Genomic DNA, 8334 nt, shown 5'->3' on the forward strand with positions numbered 1-8334 from the left:
AATAATGATGAATTGAAATTATTTATGTATAATTCATACACTGGGAGAAAATTTTATATTTGGCTACTTAAACATCCAAATTTTATTAAATCAGGGAAAATTATCTAGATAATGGGGATCAACTCTGTGCATAATTTTAAATGTATATATAGTTTTTAAAAGGGTGCATGAGTCTTTATTGATTACAAAGTTAATTTATCTAATAGAAAATACATTTTTGAAATATATCTTAGACATCTTGAGTCATCTTTGCTATATTATGAGACAAATATTATTTTCTTCTCTTTGCACATATTTAAAATATTAGACTACAAAATGCATATGAAAATGTACAAAATGTAAGTATACATACCAATAGATTTTTCAAAAAAATGGACATACACAGAAAAAATAGTATTGCTAACCTAGAAAGTTCCCCTGTTGCTCCTTATAGTCATCAATACCTAAGAAAGGCTAACCTCTATCCTGACTTACAATAATGTCATCTGTCTGTCCATTTTGAAACTTATTTAATCCAAAGCATAGAGTGTACAGTATTTTGTGACTGGACTTCTTTGCTCAATATTATGCTTGTGGTATTTATCCACATTGCCGTAAATGGCAATGGTTCATCTTATTTTTATTGCTCAATAATATTTCACCTTATGATTCTAAACTTGGCTTTGCTTATCATAATGTAGATGAAACATTTGGTTTTTCCACTGGAATTAGTATTAATACTTTTGCTTGTATATACTTACTTTTCAAATTAATGAAAAAGATAATTTGAACTGCACTTTAAGAGACGATTGTCTTATGGAGACATTTATCATAAAAAGCTTATTTTTATGTAAGTTGAGTTTCTTTTAGGCTGTTTTCAAGACAAGAGCTATCAGAGTTACACAGTACTTTACCATTTATAAGAAGGCTGTCTAGATTTCTCCTTAGAACAATGTCTATTATTACTAGAATATGGATTTTATGACTTTCCACAGTTGATGTGTTCACTAGAATAAGGCAGGTCAACATTTTTACTGTTTTCCAGCACCAGCACTTAATGCATTTAAATGCATTTTGATATATAGTATCAAGACAAACATTATCCTGATGTGAAACTCTGCTCCAAATATTTTTAAACTGTTTTATTTAAGCATAAATCCTTTCTTATATCAGGTAAGACATCCAGGGTTTTGACACAGTTCTTAGTGCTTTTACAATAATTACTATATTTATAGTTATTCAGAAAAATCAATATTTCATTGAGAATTTCAAACTGCGACTATCACATAATGAATTTAATAACATATGATATGTAACAACGACATTGTCTCAAGTATTTTATTTTACTAATTCTTTTATAAATAGATGAGCAGGGTAAGTAAATAGCATAATAGGAAAAATTCAATTCCTTCGTCATTATTTCTCAAATCAATATTTTATATTGTTCTTTTATTATATGCTAAAGGATATCTTAGTAGAAATAAATCATGACAATCTTCTCCAAGGTTTCCTGTATCCTACTTTAATTTGTCTTCTGATGGGGACTCTCATTTATTTATTGATTGATTAGCTTATTCATTTATTATTTTACATTTATTTACAAATAATTTCTGATGTCACACTCTGTGACAGTCTCCATTCTAGATGCTAGAAATGTAGAAATTCTCTTAAGGATTTATTAATTAATATAATTAATATTTATTGAAAATCTAAAATTAGATTAAATCAGTGATGGTTCACCTAGAGCACTAAGCAATTTATACAAAATCAGAGTTTCAGTGTAGGGATTTGACTTTACTCAATGGAACAGCCTGGTTAAAAGGGCTACGCCAGCCAGGCTATGCTTCTTTGTCTAGCTCTGAACAGACTGTTGGGAGCAGAAATTGGATGTAAATTAGGGAAGCAAGAACAAACCAGAATTGGCTAGGCTGTTCTGAAAATTGTAAGGACAGTTGGAACTTATGATGGTTTTTCACCTCTTTCAATCCTCGAACTTCAGTGCTCCAGGTGTCCTGCAGGAGATGTTGAATTCTTACATGATGCTAGGCCCCAAAATCAGAGCATCTTAAGCTGAAGATCTGGTCAGAGTTATAGGAGTTGTAGATCCTGCTGCTCTCCTTTGAGCCAGCAGAAATGACACACAAATGATAATGACTTTCTGCTCTTCATTGACTTTCTGTGTGTAAAACGATGGCTGCAGCTTCACTAATCCTTCCAAATGAAGACCACAGCATCTCTTGTAGTCTATATGAATCTAAAATTAGGTAAGAAAGGGGATTCTGGGCAATTTGTTCCAGCTTCAATAGGTTGACATAATTAACCCTGCCACACAGTTATTTAGTTATGAGCTGTGGTTGTAATGATTAACAAGGAAGATATGGTGTCAGCCCTCATGCAATTTAATATTATTGGGCACCTTTCTCAGAGAAAGAGACATTTAAAAGCTCTTAAAGATGGAAATAGCACCGAAAGTGTGGTAAAGACCTATCTGGATTTTCCTTAATATCTTTGAGGATAGATTGCCTATAACTCACTGTTTCTCTAAGTATCAGCTCCTCAAACACTTTGGATAAATTCTAAAATTTTGCTGAAAAGATATATTTTTATATATTCTATTTCCCCACCTATAGGAATATAGTTTCTTTATTATGATGATGGTCATCTTTTAATTATTTTTAACTTCATACATTTTTTATTATTCTCATATTCTGGACTATACTTTCTGGTTTTATGCCATTGTTATAAATATTATTAACAAAATTATTATCTGTATTTTTATGGCAGTGTAGTTGGAAAGAAAGAAAAGGTAAATATCTTCTGTTAGTCAGACACAGATGTTAAATATTAAATATCTTAAATGTGTTTGTATTCTTTCTAAGTTTAATTTCCACCCATTAATAGGTTAATCTTTGCTTAACAAAAATAAGGATTGTTAATGTTTCTGATAGTGTGGTTTTCAGGGAAGTAAATAGAATCAGTACAGAATGATTATCTTAGAATTTTGAGGTAATGTGGAATTTTTATACATTTTTATTTCAATTTACACTGGTTCTTGGTATGATGTCAAAAATTCTCATGATGTCATTATTTTTTCATGTGATTCTGTAAAAGTGCTACCTTGAAGGAAATGGAGATTAGGGATCAAATTTTATATTTCTACATTAGTGCATTTTAATTGTCTTTGCCTCCTATAGAAGACAAGTAGTATGAGTGCATGTGTATTCATACATATCTACAAATATGAATGTTTACATATGTAGATATACACACATATATATCACATCTTAATAACATAAAGGTTTAATAATTGAATCCACCTTTCAAAACCGATGTTTTTTCTTAAGGAGGAAAAAGTGATTTTTAGCTGAATATACATAATTATACTGAGAAATGAATAAAGTAGAGCAATTTCCAGTGAAAGAGTGCACATAAGCAAACAAGATTTTTGTAACCTTGATGGAAAAAATTATTTTTTCACTGATTTAAGTAATGTCATGTACCAGACATATTATATTTATTTCCTCATATAGTATTTCATTTACATAAAAGAGTAGGTTTTATTATTAGTTAAAACTATACATATATATATTACAAATACATTTTTGCTTGTATGGGGAATTTCAGAATAGCATCCTTAATCTATTCCATTATTTTTTCTTCCTAACATAGTGCTTACCACCTTCTATCACATACTTATTATATTTATTGTGTTTTTTACTCTCTTCCTCCAATAGAATGTAAACTCCCCAAAGGCATAAATATTTCTCTCTTTTGTTTCGTGATAAAATCCAAGTATTCAGAAAAAATATCTGGTACTTTAATTTTTTTTTCACGTTTTTACTTCTCACTTTTTAAAAAATGTTACTTTAAGTTCTGGGATACTTGTGCTGAATGTGCAGATTTCTTACAAAATCTGTATATTGATACTGCATTCATTCAGTTCTGATATTAATGCTTCCTACATTCTCAACCTAAAGCAAAACTAAACATTTGCTTTATGCTGTCCTGACCAATTGTTCACAAAGAACCAAATCAGAGTATTTTTCTTTTTTTTAATTATTTTCTTAATGATAATGATAATGCTGTACTTTTATATTCCCAAAATTTTGCTATTAAACACAAATACAGAGGTAAAAGCCAAAAGGTCACCCATAAGTATAAATTTCAAACTTAAACAACTTTATAAGCTTTTTAATGGTTGAAAGAAGACATGTCCTTTTCTCTTTTCTCATTAAGATAAAAAGACAGGGTTTACATAACCTAAGATATTTATTTTTCTCCTCATACGAAATGATATTCAGTCTTGAATATTTAGCAAACTTTATGGAGAATTTATAGTTAATACGTAGGTATACTTACATAAAAGTTTTTCTTAGGTAATTTTGAAAATATCACACAAATTTTCAACTAACTGATACTTTAATTTTATCTAACTGAGAAAAAAGATGTCTGAATCATTTATGGGAAAATACTCTGGTTTAATTTCTAAATTTACATAGGTAAAATATTAAACAGAGATTTTATTTAAAAAGAATGCAATATCTACCTCCAAATTAAAATCACAATAGTTTTTGAAGTTTTATTAAATTTAACGAATTGGAAAAAGTGAATTTGATTTTAGTTCTTTGTCTTGTGGCATTGTCAAACTTGTTGAATTTCTAGCAGTGTTGTCTACTCCATGCTTTCGAACTATCTTTTAAATGTCATTACAAACTTTCTTATTCTCATGAATTTAAACATACAAAAATTCTATATTCTCACCCCTTTGTTAATATTAAAACAAATATACATATAAATGCAATAATTCACAAACTTCCCATTGATTAGATTCAGACCTTCTAAATGAGAAAAGATATATAAATTTATTACATATATATACATCAAAATCCCAGTGATTCTTAGTACTATAAAGTAACTAATGGAAATAAAGTCTTTAAATGGTTAAAGACATTTAGGCATTGGTGAGGAATGCAAGATTTTGTTCTAACTATATTTTATTAATCACAAGTGGTAACTGCTGCTGAAAATTTATGACATTGGTTTTTCTTTTTTTTTTTTGGTAAGAGTTCCTGTTTTTGCCTTTTTAATAATTAACAGAGAGAAGGGCTTTCATTTCTGAGCAAGAATAATTTTTGTTCTGACACTGCCTTGTAGGCTAACAGTAAGTATTACAAATATTTAGTTAAGAAAACTAAGTATATCTAGATATATCTTTTATGCATTGAGTTTATTAATTTATGTAATTAGAACATTACATTATCATGTGAGCTGCTAAGTGATTTTCTCTGAATTCTAGAAATAAATTGGGAAATGGCTATCGTTCAAATAGCAGTTTTAATGTTAAATTTATGTATTTATCTTTTTGACATAACCAAAAAGCTTAATAATTGGCAGATTTCAAGATGTCTTTATGATGTAGTAGAATGTTATAGATTATGTCAACAAATTTCATGAATAATTTAACTTGCAAATCAGAAAAATTTAGGGGAGAGAGCCACTGGGAAACATCACTGTGGAAACTAGAGATTTAGAAAACACTAGTTCTTTCTTAAATTTCAGTAGATAGCCAGGGTAATTAAACAATTGAGCAGATTCACAGACATAAAAGTTGAAAATCAAAATCAACAAATAAAAAATGAAATTTAATAGAAAAGAGAAGGGAAAATTAAACAGTAACATTTCTGGTTAATGTACTCATAGTTTAAGGAGAATACTAAGCACACAAAATAAAGAACAGATAACATCAGAAAAAAACTGAAGTCGTCTTAAGTTACTAAATTAAAAGTTACAAAGACATAGCTGATAAATCAATTAAGGAATGTGTGTGTGTGTGTGTTTGTGATAAAGAAGGTGAGGGAAAGGGTAGTGGAAGTTATATTTCTGTTACAAAATGGGAAGTTAGACATATTTTTAGACATTCAAATTATTAAAAATACAAAGCAATCCAACAGTAAAACAGAAATTCAAATTCAGAGGAGAAAAGATAGGTGTAGTTAGCTTCAGTAATGTAAATCCTCATCTTTCATATTGAGAATTAAACAGAAATGGTCAAAGTTGGTTAATAAAATGGTGGTGTAAGCCTACTGCGTAGCATTATGGAGATAATCTCCTAAATAATAAAATATAATTTTGAGAAATATAATTACATTTACAAAGGTATGAATTTAGAAATACTTGCTTTCCGGCAGGGCGCGGTGGCTCAAGCCTGTAATACCAGCGCTTTGGGAGGCCGAGACGGACGGATGACGAGGTCAGGAGATTGAGACCATCCTGGCTAACACGGTGAAACCCCGTCTCTACTAAAAAATACAAAAAAACTAGCGGGGCGAGGTGGCGGGCGCCTGTAGTCCCAGCTACTCGGGAGGCTGAGGCAGGAGAATGGCGTAAACCCGGGAGGCGGAGCTTGCAATAAACCGAGATCAGGCCACTGCACTCCCGCCTGGGCGACAGAGCGAGCGGTGGCTCAAGCCTGTAATCCCAGCCCTTTGGGAGGCCGAGACGGGCGGATCACAAGGTCAGGAGATCGAGACCATCCTGGCTAACACGGTGAAACCCCGTCTCTACTAAAAAAAAAAACAAAACAAACAAACAAACAAAAACTAGCCGGGCGAGGTGGCGGGCGCCTGTAGTCCCAGCTACTCGGGAGGCTGAGGCAGGAGAACGGCGTAAACTCGGGAGGCGGAGCTTGCAGTGAGCTGAGATCCGGCCACTGCACTCCAGCCTGGGCGACAGAGCAAGACTCCATCTCAAAAAAAAAAAAAAAGAAATAATTGCTTTCCTCTAATAGCTATTCTGTAGTAGATAATTTTATTGCTATATGCATATCTTATTTTGATAAGAACTATATATGAATCATATATACGTTATTTATAGTTCATATATGTTTTATACATAGTTCATATATAGTTTATATATATGAGAAACATAAAGGTTTATCTTATATGTGCTCTTATTAGAAGAGCATGCAAAAGAGAAAATAAGGTCCTGAGCTTGAGCAGGCCATTAAAATGGATAAAAAGAATAAATTTGAATTTAATTAGGAAGTAGAATAGCTGCATATGGAGATTAATTATAGGAGTGTAAGGAAAAAGTAAAACAAGGTGTCTTGAATTTTTCACTTGTTCTAGATTCAGTGACCAGTTTACACTGATTATTTGACGTAGGGCACAGAATTGGAATTGGCTTGCAGTTAAATAGGTTAAAAGGCATAGTTTTGAATAGGATAGAGATTTGAATTTAAATATTGATATGTTTTGGGGCGTAATTTAAGAAGGATTTTGACAAGATTGGAATTGTAATGTAAAAATTTTTCCAATGTCTTTCACATGAAAAACGGAGGGAATTAAGAAAAAAAAAACCCACATATTTAGTGTTTATTTTTAGTGCTATTTATGTGACAATAATTTACATAATTCATTTTGTTTAACTAAAAAAAGTTAACTTATAATTGATTAGAAGTAAGCTGCAGAACTGAAATTTGAATCTATGTCTCACTAACACCTTAGGTCACATATTTTCTTTCATACACGTAACTTGGGTTTATGATCCCTTAAAAGAATGGTTATATAAACCTGGTTGCATATGTAATTTTATATCAGAAACAGCTTTGCATTTGGGGGAGGGGAGGGCAGGAGTGGAAACATGAGAGGGTTGAGCATAGTACTATTTACCAAAGAGGTGGGCAGGTACCACCAAGAAAATGTTATTAAAAGGTAAATAAATATGCACAAGTTATTATGACAAATTTTATTGAAAGCTGTGCAGGAATTAGATAATATATATCCTATTTATAATTTGCTCTTAGCGTGTGATATGCTGTGTTTGTTTTGAATCTCTCAGGTGCTATATTATTCTAATATGTAAAAGAGTAAAAACAAGATTGGCAGCTGCAGGGAGATGAGCAAAAGAGCATCAGTGAGAGGTAAGCAAGTCTGAAATTTATGATGTGATCAATTCAGAAAAAAATATAAAACTAACATGAGATATGGCTTTAAAATGTCCTCTTAAATAATATACTTTTTATAATTCCACCCTACATTAGACAACTGATTTGATCACATTATTATGAAAGAAAAAGAAACATAGCAATTCAAAAGTTATTAGGTTGAGCAGTTTGATGAATGATATGAAATCCAATGGGGGACAGAAAAAAACCGTGAACTCTTATTACAAAAACACAGAATATCATAGTAAATAAAAATCATCCAGATTTTACTGGAATCTTCTTAAAATTTAGAGGCATCTTACATCAACATTTGCATCGTATTTATTTTTCATTGAGCCAAGATGTATGCCTTTGAGTAGCTGAACTAATTCACCAAACGTCTAGTAGAGGGTCAACTGAAAGAACGAACA

This window comes from Theropithecus gelada, chromosome 15 (genome assembly GCF_003255815.1).
Source record: "Theropithecus gelada isolate Dixy chromosome 15, Tgel_1.0, whole genome shotgun sequence".
Classification (NCBI taxonomy): domain Eukaryota; kingdom Metazoa; phylum Chordata; class Mammalia; order Primates; family Cercopithecidae; genus Theropithecus; species Theropithecus gelada.